The sequence below is a fragment of the Dermacentor variabilis genome, chromosome 10 (assembly GCF_050947875.1).
Source record: "Dermacentor variabilis isolate Ectoservices chromosome 10, ASM5094787v1, whole genome shotgun sequence".
In the NCBI taxonomy this organism is placed as follows: domain Eukaryota; kingdom Metazoa; phylum Arthropoda; class Arachnida; order Ixodida; family Ixodidae; genus Dermacentor; species Dermacentor variabilis.
This window is the reverse complement of record NC_134577.1, coordinates 69,080,714-69,099,148: the sequence shown is the minus strand read 5'-3', so window position 1 is coordinate 69,099,148 and position 18,435 is coordinate 69,080,714.

The following is an 18,435-nucleotide window of genomic DNA, read 5'->3' as shown; positions in this document are numbered from 1 at the left end:
CGCCCGCGCGCCGATAACGTGGGCTATAAACGTGCCTTAAGGCTAGCCGAGCAGGGCCTTTTGATGAATTGTCGGGCACTGCCTGGGATATTACTGGTCTTTGCAAGGTTAGAGGAGCCGGTGAGACTCATACAGTGCTGACTAACGCAACGTCCCCTGCTGCAGGTGTCGCACAGGTAAGAGTGAATACGGGGTAGCATTCCTCATTCATAAGTACACAGCGGGCAACATTGACGAACTCCGCAGCAATAATGAGAGGGTAGCATTCGCTGTAACAAAGCTCAACAGGAGGTTTAAATTAAAGTTAGCACAAGCCTACGTTCCAACCTTCAGTCATGATGATGCAGGAATAGATCAGTTTAATGAAGATATTGAATTAGCAGCAAGAGTATACTACAAATCACGGGCGACTTCATTGCGAAAGGGAGGGAAAAACAGTCTGGCGAACAAGCAATCGGCAACTCGGGAATCGATTCTGGGAACAGCAGAGGAGAGCTGCTGGTAGAATTCGCGGAAAGAAATAGACCCCGAATAACGAATGCCTTCCTCAGGAAGAGCACTAATAGGAAGCACACCTGTAAAAGCACTACTGGGAAAATAAGAAATGAACAAGATTTTATACTCTCGGCTGATCTCAGCATAGTGCAGGACGCAGAAGTGTTAGGTAGGGTAAAGGGCAGCGATCATAGGTTAGTGAGGTTTAGGATTTCTTTCAATTTGACGAGAGAAAGAACAAAAATTACTAAATGAGAAATAGGCCAACCTAGACGCAGCGAGGGTAAAAGGCGACGTATTCAGTCTAGTGCTAGTAAACAAATATCCAGCTTTACAACAAGAAGACGAAGATAACAGAGAGGTAATACATGAACCCGTAACTAGGCCGATTTAAGAAGCAGCAATTAAAGTTGTAGGTATGGCGCAAAGGAAACCGGTAGGTAAACTCCCCCAAGCGACAAAGAACATAATAAAGAAATGACAAAATATGAAAGCGTTTAACTCGAGAGATAAGGTGGAATTCACTGAATGGTCAAACGTCATGAACAAAAAGAAAGCTTATTCGAAATTATAAAGTCGGGAAGATCAAGGAAGCAGTAAAAAATGGACGCAGCATGAAATCAGTGAGAAGGAAACTTGGCATCGGACAAGGCGTGACGTCTGCACTGAAAGATAAGCAGGGTAATATCATCAGCAGTTTCGATGATATAGTAAAGACAGCGGAGTAATTCTATAGGCACCAGCACAGTACCCTGAGCTGCCACGCTAACTTCATTGAAAGTAGTGATGAACAGGATGCAGAGGCTTCTTCTATAACTAGCGATGAAGTTAGCAGGGCCTCGCAAGACTTGACCCGGGGAAAAAGCGGCACGAGAAGATGGAATAACAGTAGATTCTTTCAAAAATCGAGGTGATATTATACTTGAAAACGTTGCGACCCTTTATGCGAAATACCTCGCGACTTGGAGTGTACCAGAAAGCTGGAAGAATACCAACATTACGCTTATCCATAAGAAGGGAGGCGTTGAATAATTATAGGCCCACTTGCTTGTTTTCAGCATTGCATCAAACGTTCACCAAGTCAATTTCCAATACAATAAGGGCAGGTCTTGACTTCAATCAGCCAAGAGAACAGGCTGACTTCAGCACGGGGCGTACTACAATGGATCATGTCCATCTCACCAAATCACGCCACTGAGAAATCTGCGGAGTACACTAAACCTTTCTTATGACTTTTATTTATACGAAAAGGCGTTTGATTCAGTAGTATTTCCAACAGTCAAGGAAGCACTGCACGAAAGGCAGCGGCAATAGCGTGAACATGCTTTTAACCAGGCATTTTTGCATACTTCAGTTGCTGCTCTCTGCCATCGGTGACTGCGACAACAGCATGTGCTTGGAGACAAGGACTCATCCCCTTCAACATAGCGGCCATGCGATTCACAGCCTGCCGGATCTTCGCTTCAATGTGCAAGAATCCTGGCGTGATTACTCACATCACCTGTCGACGGGAACATCACATGACCTTCGAGAAGATGTACAGTATAAAAGGCCCCGTTCGTACCATTTCGACTTCAGTGGGAAAGGCAGCGGCAATAGTGTGAACATGCTTTTAACCAGGCATGTTTGCATACTTCAGGTAAGACTTCCGTTTCCTTGCTGTAGAAGTGATGATCGCTTTTTGCTGCTGCTGCCTTTCCAACGAAAGATGTGCGATTTAGTTACGTCGGTGAAGGCGCTCTTCGCCAAATTGTTGTTGCTGTCGGGCGGCATTGAACAAAACCCTGGCCCTGGGTCTGTTACGGCTGCTATCCTTCAATGTTTGCGAGAGGGTCAGACACCAATTCTAAGTAGACTAAGTAACATGCTAGAAAGACAAAATGAGCATGAAAACATAATGGGTGATTTCAGAGTAAGGTTAGATTCCCTAGAGTCAAGGATAGCTATCCTCGAGGACATAGAACATGAGACTTTGTACGAATAGCGGTATGGCAATACGGTCTGGAAACATTGATACGACAGCAAAAAGAAACAAGAAAAATAGATCACGGATAAAACAACAGCAGAAGAACGAACCTAATTGTCTACGGCTTCGAAGACAATGAACCACGTGAAACTTGGCAAACTTCGGAAGACCTTGTCAGGAATCTTTGCCAGGACACGTTAAAAGTAACCGTAGGGATCATTCAAAGGGCCCATAGGATAGGCAAACATACTCTTCGGCGTAAACGACCGATTATCGCAAACTTTGATACTAGAACGTTATCTAGTGAGGCGAGTCTAGCAGTGCTATTGGAGGAATTAGAGGGCAGTAAATGGGATATAATAGGGCTCAGTGAAGTTAGGAGGCCAAAAGAAGCATATACAGTGCTAAAAAGCGGGCACGTCCTGTGCTACCGGGGCTTCGCGGAGAGAACTAGGTGTCGGATTCCTGATTAATAAGAATATAGCTGGTAACATACAGGAATGCTATAGCATTAACGAGAGGCTGGCAGGTCTTCTTGTGAAACTCAAGAGGTACAAAATGAAGGTCGTACAGGTCTACGCCCCTACATCCAGTCATGATGACCAGGAAGTCGAAAGCTTCTATGAAGACGTGGAATCGGCGATGGGTAGAGTGAAAACTAAATACACTATACTAATGGGCGACTTTAATGCCAAGGTAGGCAAGAAGCAGACTGGGGACAAGGCAGTGGGGTAATATGGCATAGGCACTAGGAAGAGCAAGGGAGAGTTATTAGTAGAGTTTGCGGAACAGAATAATATGAGGATAATGAATACCTTCTCCCTCAAGCGGGATAGCCGAAAGTGGACGTGGAGGAGCCCGAACGGCGAGACTAGAAATGAAAAAGACCTCATACTCTGCGCTAACCCTGGCATCATACAAGATGTGGACGTGCTCGGCAAGGTGCGCTGCAGTGACCACAGGATGGTAAGAACTCGAATTAGCCTAGTCCTGAGGAGGGAACGGAAGAAACTGGTACATAAGAAGCCGATCAATGAGTTAGCGGTAAGAGGGAAAATAGAGGAATTCCAGATCAAGCTACAGAACAGGTATTCCGCTTTAACTCAGGAAGAGGACCTTAGTGTTGAAGCAATGAACGACAATCTTGTGGGCATCATTAAGGAGTGTGCAATGGAAGTCGGTGGCAACTCCATTCGGCAGGATACCAGCAAACTATCGCAGGAGACGAAAGATCTGATCAAGAAACGCCAATGTATGAAAGCCTCTAACCCTACAGCTAGAATAGAACTGGCAGAACTTTCCAAGTTAATCAACAAGCGTAAGACAGCTGACATAAGGAAGTATAATATGGATAGAATTGAACATGCTCTCATGAACGGAGGAAGCCTAAAAACAGTGAAGAAGAAACTAGGAATTGGCAAGAATCAGATGTATGCGTTAAGAGACAAAGCCGGCAATATCATTACTAATATGGATGAGATAGTTCAAGTGGCTGAGGAGTTCTATAGAGATTTATACAGTACCAGTGGCACCCACGACGATAATGGAAGAAAAAAATTGTCTAGAGGAATTCGAAATCCCAAAGGTAACGCCGGAAGAAGTAAAGAAAGCCTTGGGAGATATGAAAAGGGGGAAGGCAGCTGGGGAGGATCAGGCAACAGCAGATTTGTTGAAAGATGGTGAACAGATTGTTCTAGAGAAACTGGCAACCCTGTATACGCAATGCCTCATGACCTCGATCGTACCGGAATCTTAGAAGAACGCTAACATAATCCTAATTAATAAGAAAGGAGACGCCAAGGACTTGAAAAATTATAGACCGATCAGCTTAGAGTCTGTTGCCTAGAAAGTATTTACTAAGGTAATCGCAAATAGAATCAGGAACACCTTAGACTTCTGTCAAACAAAAGACCAGGCAGGATTCCGTAAAGGCTACTCAACAATAGATCATATTCACACTATCAATCAGGTGATAGAGAAATGTGCGGAATATAACCAACCCTTATATATGGCTTTAATTGATTACGAGAAAGTGTTTGATTCTGTCGAAACCTCAGCAGTCATGGAGGCATTACGGAATCAGGGTGTAGACGAGCCGTCTGTAAAAATACTGAAAGATATCTATAGCGGCTCCACAGCCACCGTAGTCCTCGATAAAGCAAGCAACAAAATCCCAATAAAGAAAGGCGTCAGGCAGGGAGATACCATCTCTCCAATGCTATTCACAGCGTGCTTACAGGAGGTATTCAGAGACCTGGATTGGGAAGAATTGGGGATAAGAGATAATGGAGAATACCTTAGTAACTTGCGATTCGCTGATGATATCGTCTTGCTTAGTAACTGAGGGCACCAATTGCAATGCATGCTCACTGACCTGGAGAGGCAAAGCAGAAGAGTGGGTCTAAAAATTATTCTGCATAAAACTAAAGTAATGTTTAACAGTCTCGGAAGAGAACAGCAATTTACAATAGGCAGCGAGGCACTGGAAGTCGTAAGGGAATACACCAACTTAAGGCAGGTAGTGACGGCGGATCCGGATCATGAGACGGAAATAATCAGAAGAATAAGAATGGGCTGGGGTGCGCTTGGCAGGCATTCTCAGATCATGAATAGCAGGTTGCCATTATCCCTCAAGAGAAAAGTATATTATAGCTGTATCTTACCAGTATTCACCTACGGGGCAGAAACCTGGAGGCTTACGAAAAGAGTTCTACTCAAATTGAGGACGACGCAACGAGCTATGGAAAGAAGAATGATAGGTGTAACGTTAAGGGATAAGAAAAGAGCAGATTGGGTGAGGGAACAAACGCGAGTTAATGACGTCTTAGTTGAAATCAAGAAAAAGAAATGGGCATGGGCAGGACATGTAATGAGGAGGGAAGATAACCGATGGTCATTAAGGGTTACGGACTGGATCCCAAGGGAAGGGAAGCGTACCAGTGGGCGGCAGAAAGTTAGGTGGGCGGATGAGATTAAGAAGTTTGCAGGGACGGCATGGCCACAATTAGTACATGACCGGGGTTGTTGGAGAAGTATGAGAGAGGCCTTTGCCCTGCAGTGGGCGTAACCAGGCTGATGATGATGATGATGATGATGACCCATGAAACTCGCAAAGTGTATGACTACTCTAGGGCAAATTTTAATGAAAACAGTCTTGGTTTGGAAGCACCGTTTCAGGCTTTTACACAACACTCATCCGAGGTGTGAACGTTCTGTGGAATTCTCTTAAAAGCGTGCTGTCATCACTGATTGAAAAACATGACGTTTCATATACGTTTCAGACAAAGTAAAAGTAGACAAACCCTGGATGACTTACGAGGTTAAAAGGAAGATAAAACAAGGAACAAGGAAACAAAGAACCCATCAAAGGTACATGAGTGCCGTCTACAAGAGTTACTCAGAATATATCGAGACTATCAATTCCACCAAAGGCATGTACTTCTCCGGACTAGCTGATTCTATCAAGACAAGTCCAAAAGCATTTTGGAGCAATCTAAGAACGACGCGGAAGGACCGTACAGGTATTCCAAGTATTCTTCACAACGGAATCCAGATATGTAAAAGCAACGCTAAAGCGGACTGTTTTAACAACTACTCTAAATGATTGTTTCTAAAAACGAAACATAGGAATACTTCCACCAACACTACATACAGTGTGCCAAACGTAATGCCTCTAATTAGTATTACATTGGAGGGTATCAGGAACTGTCTCAACCCCATTATTGAAACCAAAGCAATTAGACCAGACGGAATCTCTCCAAGGAAACTCAAGGCATGTTCTTTAATTATATCTCAATATTTAAAAATAATATTCTGCAGAACCCTCGAAAGTGGCATGTTCCCTAAAGATTGGAAGAAGCTCATGTATCTCCAGCGTTTAAAAGCAGTTCCAAATCCTCCGTATCTAACCATAGGCCAATTTCACTTTGTTGCTTATGTTGTAAAGTTTTTGAGCACATTGTCTATAGCATCATAATAGGGCACTTAGAAGGAAGCCATTTTTTTCTTTCCAAATCAGCACGGTTTTCGCAAAGGCATGAGCTGCATCACTCAGCTGATAGAACTATTTCATCAGGTTGCAGATACTGCTCAAAAAAGAATGCGCACAGATGCAGTTTTTCACGATTATCGCAAAGCCTTTGATTCCGTATCACATGACCTGTTAATACTTAAGATGATCACTCTTAACTTGGATGCGAAAGTCATGAAGGTTATTGAAGATTACTTGAACGACAGAATACAATGCGTAGTTATAGGAGGCAAGAATTCTAGCTTTGTCCAAGTCACTTCTGGAGTGCCGCAAGGCTTGGTGCTGGGGCAGCCGCTCTTTTTAATTTACATCAATGACATCGCTTCAAACATTTTCTCCCAAATTAGACTTTTCGCAGATGACTGCGTCGTTTACAGATCCATTCGCAATCAACATGATATAGAGGCGCTCCATCAGGACCTCAACAGCATAGCCTCCTGGTGTTAAAACTGGCAGCTTAGCCTGAATACTGATAAGTGTTACCAGGTAACATTCACTAAATCTAAAATCACTAATGAACCTACTTACAAACTGGGACATTCCATACTCGGGAAGGTGAACGAAGTTAAATATTTAGGTGTTCATCTAACTGCCGATCTGTCCTTTTTGCAGCCATATTGATATGACTGTCAGGAAAGCCGGGAAAATGCTTAGCGTACTTATACGAATCCTTAGAAATGCCCCTCAGATTCTTAAAACCATAGCATACAAGTCGCCGGTAAGGCCGCAATTAGAATATGCCACTGCCTTGTGGGATCCCCACCAGCGGTACCTAGTTGATATGTTAGAAGGCATACAAAACCACGCTGCCAGGTTTATACCAAGGCAGTAATCTAGACAAGCAAGCATGACAGCAATAAAGAAACACATCGGACTAGAACCGCGACAGATAAGACGCCGGAAGCACCGACTGAAACTTCTGCACGCAATATAGACTGACGCGACACGCATTGACAAGCTAAAATACCTTAAAATACCCCACTATATCTCAAACAGAAGAGACCACAGTTTAAAAATACGTTAAATTTCCTGCAAAACGAACTATAGTGCTACGGAATAGTATTACCAATGACGAAGAGGCGAGCAGTAAGAAGACGACGATGACGATTAGAGGCTAGCGCGGGCTGTTGCCTTTTGGCCAAGTGCGGCGTATTACGTTGTAAATATACTTGCATATAGCTTTTCATCTGCGTCTTCTTACGTACCACTATAAAGCTTTATTTATATCCCCAAAGTATTTCTGAATGTAATAAATTGCCAGTTGAAATTGTGAGTGCTCCTCGGGATGCATTTTTAAGGCTAATCAATCATTGTAATTGCAATCTTCTTCCAATCCAATGACTGCAGGCTGAATCAATTTTTTCTTGTACTGTTATTCATATACTTTTTGTACTTTTGTCATGTACTTCATTCATGTACTAGTTTTTTTTTATCTTGATGCCTTGCTCCTTTGTCATCCCTCCCTTTTGTGTGATTACATTCCAGTGCTAGTCACTTCGTGTTGTTCCCACTCCCCTCCTATAATGCTTCGGTGCTGCAGGGTGTACTGTAAATAAATAAATAAAAAATAATCAAGTACAGGTGGCATACGGGAATATCTTGCGAAATATCTGTAAAAATTCCACAGCTAACTTGTTTCTCCACAAAAGAAGTAGAATATTGCTTTTCAAGAGAGGGCCCAGACAAGGAGGCGCAATCTCAATAATGGTACACACTGCGTGCTTACGCGAAGCAATCAAGCTGTCACAATGGGAAGGGATAGAAGTAATTCCCTATGATCCAATCTCCACCATCTACTGTGATTCACCACAATCCAGTCTAACCGACCCTAATCCACCCTAGTCCACCCTAATCCACTTTAACCCGTCTTAATCCGCCCTAATCCACCTCAATACACCCTAATGCAACTTAATCCACCCTAACCCACTTTAACCCACGCTAATCCACCCTAATATACTTTAATCTAATCGGTAATAAATCATAAATTAGCTTTGGTAATCAATAATAATCTCTTTTACACGGCTGGACATGCTTTCCTTTGCTTCTGGCCTTCCTCGGGCCACGTGATAGTTCTCGGTACCTCACAACGCGACCTTGCCACTAAGAGATCTAAGGCCTTCGCCTTGATAAAGTGGCAAACTGCCAAATGGAAATAAACGAAAAATGTAGGCTGGCTAAGACGAGGTATGCTTATTTCGCGAGAGCAAACTTACTGTGAGGAACTGATCTCACTTATCCATTCGCGAAGAACTGGTGCGACTGCGCAGCAACCATGGCCCTGCTGATATTGACTGTGTTCCAAATTCCAATGCTCGCTGTAGATCTGACGACGCCGGCAAAAGAGAGAGCTTCGCGAAGACAGCATCGAGGTCAAAGATCGTCTTTGACGTCGATGCTGTCTTCGCGCTATTTTGCTGGCCAAGCAAGGTGGCGGTTGAGCAGAAGGCTCGGAAACTCGCCGGGAAGGTTGTCTACCAGCAGGAAAACGAAACGAGAATTTGTTACCTGCTTCGTGTAAGCTACGTAAGTTCACACACGCAAAGTGTTAAAACGCAAATATGACACGTGTTTGTCTTAGCTTTTTCTTGTCGTTCGACGAAATGTGACCCCTAGACGCAGACCGTCCTGCATACGGTTTAAGACGCCTCGCGTTGAGCGGGTTAGTCGTCAAATTAGTTCCGTGTCCCATATTGGCTAGTGTTGGATCAAACTCATACAATTCGGCGAAACAGTCTATACTTGCATTAGGACGACGCAATGAGCTACGGAAAGAAGAATGATGGGTGTAATGTTAAGGGATAAGAAAAGAGCAGATTGGGTGAGGAAACAAACGCGAGTAAATGACATCTTAGTTCAAATCAAGAAAAAGAAATGGGTATGGGCCGGACATCCAATGTGGAGGGAAGATTGCCGATGGTCATGAAGGGTTACAGACTGGATTCCAAGAGAAGGGAAGCGTAGCAGGGGGCGGAAGAAATTATAGTGGGCGGATGAGATTAAGATGTTTGCAGGGACAACATGGCCAGAATTAGCACATGACGGAGAAGTATGGGAGAGGCCTTTGCCCTGCAGTGGTTGTAACCAGGCTAATGATGATGATGACTTTAGACTGAAACAGCTGTCGTTAAATCCATTATATGCGAACGAAAAGAAAAAGCACATTCGACAATTTCGAGCGGGACAATCGTATGACGAAGGCAACTCGATTCGTATTCGACATTTCGAATCATCGCACCTCTCCAATTGTGAGGCACCCGTAGCGAAACGTCACCCCTCTCAGAAATTTGAATGTGAACTATCGAGTGAATTGGCCGGAAGATTTACGTTTTGCGCGTTGCCCCTGCTTGAGCCATAGTGTGTACTTTTTGGAGGGTACTTACTCGAGCACTCGCATCGGGATCGCTTCGAGGAGCAGCACACCGCTGGAAGGGAACGGCGGAGCGTAAAGCGTGGCGGGGCCAAGTTTTTTCGTCACTGGTGGGGACCAGACAGGCGTGTAATTTTTGAAGTCATCCATGGTCAATAAGGCTTCTGCAGAACGAAAGAGGAACAAGTCGGTCTGTTTTTTTATTTTCATTTGCTTCTTCAACGCCACAGTTTGAGCTGACGCAGTCACCCAGTGGCGTATCCAGCTACTCATTCTAGGGAAGAGGAGGGGCGGGGGGGGGGGGGTGCTTGCGCGAAGTTAGGCTTGGGGGGTGGGGGCGTATCTGATTTATTTTACGACGTTACTGTTGTTATCCCAAGACTCCCGCCATAACATAAGTGCTGTTAATATTTCTTAACAGTCATTCCACTCATTTGTTCTAATGAATGTGCAAATTCTTCAAAGATTCTGGGAATCAAAGCTTTAAGGGCGATCACGCTTAGGATATCGCCATAATTTACTGTGCCAAGCCTCCAAGTTACGAAGACTGGTTCTCGATGTATTGTGGGGGAAACAAATGCAGTGCCTGGTGCCTTAATTGAGGCGATTTCAAACTCATTATTGCACTTAATGAAGCGCAACATTATCACGTATCACACATCGAGTGTTGCATTCATGAGTATTATATTATGTTGCGCAATATATGCAGTCCATCCAATTTCATTTAAATGATATTTATTCTACATTCACTGCAAGACATAATAATGTCGCCAAAAGTTACTCGTGCATAGCAGAATATAAGCGTGAAAGCTGAAGACAAAAGAAAGCACGGCAACATTGCTACTACTTGTAGAATCATACAGGGACAAAGTAACATCAATCAAATCATACCCATCAAACGAAGATCGGCGCAATCAATAAATCCACTGTAATATTTTTTATGAAAAAAAGTACTTGCTGTAAAAGTTACAGAATCAACATGATGGCAGCGTTAGGAGAAAATCCGCCCAAAAGCCGACAAAATATACGAACTAGTGATTACACATCTCACTGAATGCAGCTCGGGAAACGTAATGAATGTGTAATTGTACCTACGCCACCACACTCCCCAGCAGTAATTCGATATGCATGTCGAATTTAATCGAAATTTAAATGGTACACGAATATCACGAATACAATGCAAATCATATTCGACCTACGCCCAAGAAATAAGATCATGATCAATTCCACTCTGTGAAGGTGGTTTGCCAGAGAAGTTGTTTAGTCATGACACGGAGGTGACACATAATTTTGAACAAAGGTACGAACTCATTTAATGTCTTGATCGGTGGTCATTATTTCACTTGCAACTGTAATCCCTTTCTTTGATAACGTGAAACCGTTGCACATACGCCGCTGGGTGGTCGGTTGGGCCGAATCAGTGTGGCATCGCAAGGGTTATGTCTGCAACACGGAACGCGTAAACCGCTCCCTTTTCGGTACCGACACATCCACAATGAAATCACCGACAACGACGACAGGGCCAGTTTCATCGCGGCTAATTCATGCAAAGTGTGTAGCCATGAAATTTACGGGACGGCAGGGTATTGCATTTCTTGCTTGGTTACGGGAATATGAGCCACTGCTCACGGGGGTATGAGCCATTCATGATGACAGTCTTCGACATGCCGTTGTGTTGTATGCATGATTAGTAAGAATTTAAGCACTGTTCGCTTCACTTTGCTGAGTGCTTGTAGCTTCTGCCTTACGGGGCTAGGAGTCATCGCCTTTTTTTTCTTTGTTTCTGGCGCATGAATGCTTACGGGGGTATGAGTGAGATTATGAGATGACGCCACAGTATTAGAGCGCCGGTCCTAGGCATCCGCTCCTGCGGTGAGCGGCGGCGTGCCTCGGCGTAACCGAGCGAACGAACACAGGGAAGGATGAAAGAGCCAACGCGGAGTGCAGTGTGGGATAGCGGTAGAAAGTCGGCGATAGCGAAGACAGCGCGGCAAGACAAGCGGCTGAAGGCACTGTTAGACACCACCAGGTGGCGCGCACGTCGACGTATCCGCGGCAGTGGCGTCGCCGGCCCAGCAGGGGAAAGAAGATATCACTGCCGAAGCACTCCGTACAGATGGTTACCAAGCGAAGCTGAAACGTGCGACCCGATGTTTATCACTGGGTTAATCCCGATGGTTCATTGAACGACGTCTTCGTAGGTTGCCGGATCCTTGGTACGCAGTTGCTGCTTGCGCTAGGCTGCATGGGCCTGTTCTTGTGCGCGGGCTGCAGCATCGGCACTGCGTAGACGAGCTCGTTCCCGATTCTTCTCGCGGCGTTGCTGATCGAAAGGTGCCTGCTCCTCGGGAGCACGTATGACGCGTGGCCTACCGATTCCGGAGCCCGAGAGAAACTGCCGCGCATTCGCTCGGCTGCGACGGAAAGCGACGGAAAGCGACGACGTCACTACTGACGCAGCCAATCACGCGCCTCTCTTCCTCTTTCTTTTTTGCGCATGCGCATGAGGTTGCGCCAGAGGAGTTTTCGGTGTACATGAGACGTACAGACGAATCGGCTAGCCCCATATACAGCTTCGCTGTAAAAAAAAGCACCAGAAAATTCCCTTTAGCTCATAACGTTTGCCGCAAGCATTTCCCGGTAAAAATTAAAGTTGCATGGGTTGCGGTTGCCGGGATGCGATAACTGGGTGGCCGGTCTTTATATACGCCGCGCGTCGCGGCCCTGCCAGTCAGTGCGGTGATTGGTGCGATGCCTCAATATATTGCGAAATGAAAACACGTATAGAGCTGCGGTAAAATTTCGCTATAGGGAGTATCGTAATGGTCGGTGAATTTTTTAATGACTTCATTTTCGTTAGTTTCTGCCGGACAGAAGAGGAGGAGGAGGGGAGGCTGTCGCTAGCTTGTTCGTAGTGGGAGGGCGCCGACGGGAAGGACTTGCGCTTTGGGAGAACCGAGTTGCGGAGTAGTGCCCGAATAAGGGAAGGGGGACGCTCGCTCCCTGGCTCGCTCTTTCGTCCGCTCGTTCAGGCTATTTGCTTACATTGACAAACGGTCGTAGATGGTTCCTGCGTATTTTTTCAGTATCTTCTTCAGCTGGTAATTGCGGATGGAAATAAACACTCTAGTTTTATTTGAAATGTGTGGTGTCCTGCTGATGTTACCAGGTGCCGAGGCTTCGATGCGAAATTAATGAAAATGATTTTTCTCCTTGATGTTCTGTTCTCATAGCCAGCTTGTTACCGCGGACTTAGCGAAAACGGTTTCGAAACATACTTTATCAGTCTAACCCGACTGAGCGTTTCTGTTTAAGGTCGCTCTGAATAACTGCGCCGGGCGTGAGAAATTGCGTAGAACTGCGGTGCTTCGTGGTCCCCGTGGTTGATTTTGGTTTGTCCGGAGAGGCGAGATGAGAAGATTTACCTGGTCCAAGGCCGTCGATAATTTTTTTGGCAACTTCAGTGTAGAAAAAATCCGCGCCTTTCTTTGAAAGCTCCTCCAGCAGTTGTGCCATTTCCAGCTGCACAAGCTTGTCATCTGCCTTGTGGACGCTGTTGAAGATGGACCTGTAACAACGAAGTGTAAGGCGCATACAACCTCGTAAACTTGCTCGAAGTTCAAACAATCGAAACAACATATGCTTAATAGACCTGAACAAATGTTTAATATAGGAACAACATCTGCAGCTCGTGTAGTTATCTCAGCTCTGCCTCTATGCAGAAGACTACCCGTGTCTGTTAAAAGAATACAGTGTCATTTAATAAAAGCTGCAGCTTCACCCCTAAGGCGAGGCATCGATTGCGGTAGGAAATTAGTACACAGCTATAGGAAGTAAGAACAGCCGTTTTGTCCTCCGTATAAAAAAAGAAGTAGCAGTTTCACACGAAAGGGGAAGCATCGATTGCAATGGCAAATTAATACACAACTATACGAAGTAAGGTAATAGTCTCATGGGCCGTATAAACTTGGAAACATTCACTTACTAACTGAATTAACAAGCATGGTCTAAGCGCGCGCAAGCAAACGCAAACGCATCACAATCGATGAGCGCGAACAGTCGCTGTCAAAACGCTGGTTTGAGCAAGCGCGGCAGCAGCAGCGAGCGAAGTGACCTTCGTGCGGTCTATCGCTTCAACGCAAGAGCGGCGAGCAGGCAGCGCGCACAAAGGTACCAGCCGTTTGCAGATACATTTCAAGGTACGGCGCGCGCGACCGCGCAAAGTACGCATGTGGCGTGCGGGATTGAGTCGGGATCGTGGATTGGCCCCGCCGCGAAATGCGAAGTCGCTGCAGGAGCAAAATGCTTCTTACCCCCTGCCTCCCATTCCCCCCACGGCATTTCGCGCGACGGAAGACGGCGCGTTTGCTCTTTGCTTTATTCTTTGACGTGCGCCACATTGAGCCGCGATTGTTGGCTTCCCTCGCGTGCTTTCACTTGCACATAGAGCACACGACGCGCGGCGATGGCGTTATCGGCCTTCGACGTTATATGGGACATCACGGCGACGGCGACGGCAAACAATGCGCCTAGGGTGCCGATATACTTCCTACCGCATTATTAAAAACAAGTGTCATTGAAAACTGCATGCTGTTGAAAAGCGATATGGTGAAGCTGGCCTATGTCACGGAGCTCAAAAGTTCAATATTTTCATTAATTGTAATATAACTGACCACGGCGGCGGTCAGACCTACAATGCAGCAGAGGGTGCTAAGAATCGCTGGATCCGGACAGGCCGCCATAGGAATCTGAGCCTGGCAACGTTTAGCGCTAGAATGTTGTCTAGTGAGGCTAGTCTAGCAGTGCTATTGGAGGAATTAGAGGGTAGTAAATGAGATATAATAGGGCTCAGTGAAATTATGAGGACAAATGAAGCATATACAGTGCTAAAAAGCGGGCACGTCCTGTGCTGCCGGGGCTTAGCGAAGAGACGAGAACTAGGAGTCGGATTTCTGATTAATAAGAATATAGCTGGTAACGTACAGGAATTCTATAGCATTAACGACAGGGTGGCAGGTCTTGTTGTGAACCTTAATAAGAGGTACAAATTGAAGGTCGTACAGGTGTACGCCCCTGCATCCAGTCATGACGACCAGGAAGTCGAAAGCTTCTATGAAGACGTGGAATCAGCGATGGGTAAGCTCAAAACAAAATACACTGTACTGATGGGTGACTGCAATGCCAAGGTAGGCAAGAAGCAGGTTGGAGACAAGGCAGTGGGGGAATATGGCATAGGCACTAGGAATAGCAAGGGAGAATCATTAGTAGACTTTGCATAACAGAATAAGATGCGGATAACGAATACTTTCTTCCGCAAGCGGGATAGCCGAAAGTGGACGTGGAGGAGCCCGAATGACGAGACTAGAAATGAAATAAAGTTTATACTCTGCGCTAACCCTGGCATTATACAAGATGTGGACGTCCTCGGCAAGGTGCGCTGCAGTGACCATAGGATGGTAAGAACTTGAATTAGCCTAGACTTGAGGAGAGAACGGAAGAAACCGGTACATAAGAAGCCGATCAATGAGTTAGCAGTAAGAGGGAAAATAGAGGAATTCGAGATCACGCTACAGGTATTCGGCTTTAACTCAGGAAGAGGACCTTAGTGTTGAAGCAATGAACAACAATATTATGGGTATCATTAAGGAGTCTACAATAGAAGTCGGTGGCAACTCGGTTAGACGGGATACCAGTAAGCTATCGAAGGAGGCGAAAGATCTGATCAAGAAACGCCGACGTATGAAAGCCTCTAACCCTACAGCTAGAACAGAACTGGCAGAACTTTTCAAGTTAATCAACAAGCGTAAGACAGCTGACATAAGGAAGTATAATATGGACAGAATTGAACATGCTTTCAGGAACGGAGGAAGCCTAAAAGCAGTGAAGAAGAAACTAGGAATAGGCAACAACCAGATGTATGCGTTAAGAGACATAGCCGGCAATATCATTACTAATATGGATGAAATCGTTCAAGTGGCTGAGGAGTTCTATAGAGATATATACAGTACCAGTGGCAACCACGACGATAATGGAAGAGAATAGTCTAGAGGAATTCGAAATCCCACAGGTAACGCCGGAAGAAGTAAAGAAAGCCTTGGGAGCTATGCAAAGGGGAAAGGCAGCTGGGGAGGATCAGGTAACAGCAGATTTGTTGAAGGTTGGTGGGCAGATTGTTGTAGATAAACTGGCCACCCTGTATACGCAATGCCTCATGACTTCGAGCGTACCGAAATCTTGGAAAAACGCTAACATAATTCTAATCCATAAGAAAGGGGACGCCAAAGACTTGCAAAATTATAGAGCGATCAGCTTACTGTCCGTTGCCTACAAAGTATTTACTAAGATAATTGCAGATAGAATCAGGAACACCTTAGACTTCCGTCAACCAAAGGACCAGGCAGGATTCCGTAAAGGCTACTCAACAATACCGTATTCACACTATCAATCAGGTGATAGAGAAATGTGCGGAATATTGACGCGAAATAAGTTTGCACGTGATGACACGGGACCCTTAAGGCGAGAACGACAAAGTTCGTGGTTGCGCGCGCGCTCTCCGAGGACCAGCCATCTCTAAAGGCAGACGGTTTTTTTTGCCAATCTGTCGGTGGTAAACTGTTTGTTGTAATAGCCTGGTGACACTTCTGGTGGACGTACGGGGTACGGTCGATGTTAAGACCTCCTGAGCATACCCCAGACCTAAGCCTGGCGAGTAGTTCAGCCGAGCTTACCCCTGTGCACGTACGTGCCAGCCGACGTTTCCAGGGACTCCAGCCACAGACGGTCTGCTAACCGAACTAGAATGACGAACCAACCACCTCCTGCCACTCCTGTAGCATAGCACGTTGTCGTCAATCACATCCGGACGCCGAATCTGTTCCACGGAAGTGCTTCAGAGGACGCCGACAGCTGGCTTGACCATTTTTACCGCGTTGCCAACGTCAACGACTGGAACCACGAGCGTAAGCTACGCTACGTGTACTTCGCTCTTGAGGATTCCGCGAAAACATGCTTTGAGAACCACGAGGCGACACTGACGTCATGGGAAGAATTTCGTAGGCAGTTCCTCAATGCCTTCGCAAGGGCGGACAGGAAGGAGAGGGCGGAGCTAGCGTTGGAGGCAATAATTCAAGGGCCGAAAGAGTGAGTGACGGCGTACGTAGAAGACATGAATCAGCTTTTCAGACGTGCGGACCCTTCTATGACTGAAACAAAGAAGGTGCGCTATCTCATGCGCGGCGTCAAAGAGGAAATCTTTGCTGGCCTCATTCGAAATCCGCCGACGACACTTGCAGAGTCCCATGACGAAGCCACTACTATGGAAAAGGCCCTTCAACAGCGGGCCAGGCAAAACAACCGCGACGCCATGATTTCAAAGGAGCTCTCTGCCGTTACCCTCGGTAACGACGTTGGCGCCTTACAGGAACTCATCAGGGCTGTCGTCAAGGAGGAACTGCAGAAGATGCAGACGACCACTGCCCCTGTGGGACAACTTTCCATTGCGGAAATGGTGCGCGCCGAGGTCCGACAGGCCGTCCATATTCCTGCACAGTACGAGGCACCACAGCAGGGATCGCCCACCGAAATGAGTTACGCTGAAACAGTAGGCCGTCCGCCACCCTCAAGTGCGTGCACCATGGTACACCCCACTCAACAAATGGACGTAAGCTTCAGGCCTCCTCGCAGCCCACCGCACATCGCCGAAGCAAGGACTAGGAAGAGCGACGTCTGGCGCACCACAGACTACAAGCCCCTTTGTTTTCATTGTGGCGAAGCCGGACACATCCACAGAATGTGTCCTTATCGTCATGTGGGGCTCCGTGGATGCTCGCCGAATGCACCTCGTCCACGACCTGGTGAGCGGCCGCCGGAAATAGAGAGTTTCGTCGCGAATCGTCGCAATGTTGACCAGCGATGGCAGGAGCCCCGTTCGTCGTCTCCTGCTCGTTACAGGTCACCATCACCAAGCCAAGCCTTTACTCGCGGCGCTCTGAGACTCCACTCGCCTAGCCCGGTGGGTCGGGAAAACTAAGTTCAGCGACCGCCGGAGGTGAGGCCGCTGACGACGACCGTACGCAAGATACTCCACTACGACGACAACGACGAAAACAGAACGGCGCAGACCTACAGACGGAGTCAAACACCTTACGAGATGTAGTAACGTCGAACATTCCCGTCACCATAGACGACGAAGAAATAACGGCGTTAATCGACACTGGAGCGAACACCTCAGTTATGAGCATGGACCTTGCCTGCAAGCTGAAGAAAGTTTCTACCGAGTGGACTGGGTCGCAGATTCGCACTGCAGGAGGCCATCTGGTAACGCCGGTAGGAAGATGCACAGCGCGGGTGAGCATTCGTGGGTTTCCGTACCTCGGAGTTTTCGTTATCCTCCCAAGCTGTTCGAGGGACCTAATTCTTGGAATGCACTTTCTGCAGGCTAATGGAGCTGTGATCAACTTACAAAAATCGCGGGTAACGTTTTCGACGGCGCAGGCCTTAGCAGGGAGCAGCACTGACGACACGTATGTCAACGCCTTGAGGATTGTTGACGAGAACATCACGGTGCCGCCAAGGAGC